Raw genomic sequence first — 3,846 nt, forward strand, 5'->3', positions numbered from 1 at the left:
ACTCTACCGCTGCGCCACCGCGCCACTGAAATTTGTGAAAGGCCGTGTCCAGAGTCATGGACAGAAGAAGGTACAAAGTGCTGGAGTAACTCAGCGGGTCGGGCAGAATTCCCCCGAAATTGGCCTTTTAATTTGGAACGGTCATTGCTAAGGAGAAGCTGTTCAGGGTGACTGGGTGAGTGACGAAAAAAGGAAAGCTGGCCTCTGGGGAAGTATAAATGGAAACTACTTTATAGGTGGTTACACTGAGGGGAAGTGAGATTACCTCCGGTGAGGGAAGTGGGACTGAAAGGGGATGTTCATTCACCTGGCATTAACCTCGTGAACTTCGTCTCAAGTGCTGCCTGGATAAGGGTGTGTTGGCCATGAGGGGAGGTTGGATTGTTTTCTCTGTCTGGAACTTTGGAGACTGAGGGGAGACCTGATAGAACTTTCGAAAATGATGAGAGGCAATAGATAGGGTAGACAGTCAGAACCTCTCTCCCCTCAAGGAGAAAATGTCAAGGGCGAGAGGGGCAAAGTTTTAATGTGAGAGGGGCAAAGTTTAAGGGAGATGTCTGAGGTAAATGTTTGTTAACAAAGAGAGCAGCGGGTGCCAGGAACGCATAGCCGTGGGTGAGGGGGGGCGAGGGGGGGGGGATGGGGGGGAGGCAGAGATTTAAACATTTAGACTTAAGAGAAGCAGTTGAAGCAGGCCCTTTGGTCTATTGAATCTACTGTAGCGACCATAGGGATTGGTCCTGAGAGTCGAACCCTCGGATTGGCCAGCAAGGTCACATTGTGGTGCGACCATAGGGATTGGTCCTGAGAGTCGAACCCGCTGATTGGCCAGCAAGGTCAGGTGGTGGTTTTGGGGCCCAAAACCAGGCAGTGGGAAGAGAACTTCAATGTGAACAGTTTGAGTTAATGGTTGTCTGTAATCTCATTTGTTATCCTTTGTAATTGAATATTGCTGCCGCAATAAACTTCTTTAACAAAGTACAAGCCTCCAGACTCGCCATACTACACCGACAAGCGATCACCCTATATAATAACACTATCCTACATATTGGGGACAATTTAACAACTTACCAAAGCCAATTGAGCGACAAACATGAACGTCCTTGGAATGTGGAAGGAAACCGGAGATCCCGGAGAAAACACAGGCAGGTCATGGGGAGAACGTACAAACTCCGTACAGACAGCATCCGTAGTCAGGATCGAACCAGGGTCTCTGGCGCTGTAAGGCAGCAACTCTACCGCTGCGCCACAGTGCCACCCCAAATGATAATGGCATTTTTGAGAGGCTTTTTGATAGGCACATGGATATATTTGCAGGGAACAGAGGGAGCTTGGTCAAGTGCTGACAGCAGAGATTAGTTTAACGTCATCATGTTTGGCACAGTCATTGTGGGCCAAAGGTCTTGGGCTGTTCTATGTTCTATATTGGTTATTCAAATCACAGTCAAGGAACCACAATCCAAACTATAATTATGTCACTTAACAACCCGACATTGAAGTGAACAGACATACATCGAAACATGCTGACAAAGGGTCCATGAGCCGTAAGTGCAGGAAGGAACTGCAGATGCTGCTTCACACTGAAGATAGACACAAAATGTTGGAGTAACTCAGTGGGTCAGGCAGCATCTCTGGGGAAAAGGAATGGGTGGCGTTTCAGATCGAGACCCTTCACCTGCCTGAGAGTCAGGGAAGGGGAAAGCCAGAGGTATGGGAAGGTACAGGACAAAGCTGAACCTGCCGAGGCTGCTGAGGAGCCAAGATACCGGCCCGCAAAGTTGGCCTCGGAAGTCAGCCATGGGAACGGGTCTGCCAGCTCCGGCTGGGTCGGAGTTCCAGAGCCCCGGCTGCAGGGGGCGAAATCGGAGGTGCCGAAGTCCCGGCCTAGGCACCACATTTTCGGGGGGGTGGGGGGGGGGGGGGGGGTGGGGGAGGTGGTCTTCCGGGGGGGGAGGTGGTCTTCCAAGGGGGGAGGTGGTCTTCCGGGGGGGGGGGGAGGTGGTCTTCCGGGGGGGTGGTGGTCTTCCGGAGGGGGGGGGGAGGTGGTCTTCCGGGGGGGGGGGGGGGGGGAGGTGGTCTTCCAGGGGGGGGGAGGGGGGGTTCAAATGCGCCCTTGTAATTTTGTCCGGATTAAAGGAGGATGCTGGATGACTCGTTGCAGGAATATCGTTGGTGGACCCTGTGTATAAAAATTGCCGCTCTAAAGAGATTTTCAAAATGTTGGATCTATTCACAGTGCATGTCCTGTTCTATGCTTGGATCGCCTCACGTAGCTGACCTCACTGAAAGTTTGTGAACTTTCGGAAGGTGTAAAGAAACTGCTGAAAATCAGAAAATGCTGGAAGCGCACAGGGGATCAGTGCAGGGATGAAAAATGTCCACAGATCGACTCAAGAGCCTTTCACCAAACTGAGAAAATGGGAAAGCAAGTGTACTTTAACTTGTAGAGATGGGAAAGGGGAAAAGACGGTGGCGTAGTGGTAGAACAACTGCCTCACAGTGCCAGATACCCGGGTTCGATCCCGACTACGGGTGCTGTCTGTACGGAGTTTGTACGTTCTCCCCGTGACCTGCGTGGATTTTCTCCGAGATCTTCGGTTTCTGACCACACTCCAAAGACGTGCAGGTATGTAGGTTAATTGGCTTGGTATAAGTGTAAAATGTAAAATCCCTAGGGTAGTGTTAACATACGGGGATCGCTGGTCGTTGCGGACTCGGTGGGCCGAAGGGCCTGTTTCCGTGCTGTATCTCTAAACTAAACTAAACTAAGAATGGGTGTGTAGACACATGGAACTGCAGAAGCTGATTTACCAAAAGAAAACAACAAAAGTGCTGGAGTAACTCAGCAGGTCAGGCAGCATCTCTGGAGAACACGGATAGGTGACGTTTTGGGTTGGGACCCTTGGATACAGATCAAAGCTGTCGATTAGAGTCATCGGGTCGTACGGCACAGAAACAGGCCTGAACGTCCATGCCAACAAAGATGCCCTGTCTTAGCTTGTCCCACTTGCCCAAATTCCTCTGAACCTTTGCCACCAGAATGCATGTCCAGGATGTCCAGGATGTTGTCAAACAAGTAGGCTGCTATGTTCTGTATGGTGTCAGTTTTCCTGAGCGTTTGAGTCATGGAGATGAGGAGTCACACAATCCAAACTATAACAGCAATCCAAACAGCACCGAAACAGGTCCTTCAGACCAAAATGCCCCATCTACACTAATAGAGAGAGAGAGAGACAGACACAGACACACACACACACACACACACACACACACACAGGCAGACAGAGAGAGAGAGACAGAGACACAGAGGGACATAGGGACAGACAGACAGACAGACAGACAGACAGACAGACAGACAGACAGACAGACAGACAGACAGACAGACAGACAGGCAGGCAGGCAGGCAGGCAGGCAGACAGACAGACAGACAGACAGACAGGCAGGCAGGCAGACAGACAGACAGACAGACAGACAGACAGACAGACAGACAGACAGACAGACAGACAGACAGGCAGACAGACAGACTCACAGAGACAGAGGCAGAGACAGAGAGACAGAGAAAACAAAAATGAGACAAAATGGTCACCTGAAATTGTTACATTCAATGTTAACTCCCCAGAGTTTTAATGTACCCAATAAAAGACACAAAGGGCTGGAATAACTCAGTAGGTCAGGCAGCATCTGTTGAGGATATGGATTGGCAGCATGGTGGTGCAGCGGTAGAGTTGCTGCCTCACAACCCCAGAGACTCAGGTTCGATCCCGACTGCGGGTGCTGTGTGTACGAGTTTGTACGTTCTCCCCGTGACCACGTGGGTTTTCTCCGAGATCTTCGGTTTTCTCCCAC

The sequence above is a fragment of the Rhinoraja longicauda genome, chromosome 23 (genome assembly GCF_053455715.1).
Source record: "Rhinoraja longicauda isolate Sanriku21f chromosome 23, sRhiLon1.1, whole genome shotgun sequence".
Lineage (NCBI taxonomy): Eukaryota > Metazoa > Chordata > Chondrichthyes > Rajiformes > Arhynchobatidae > Rhinoraja > Rhinoraja longicauda.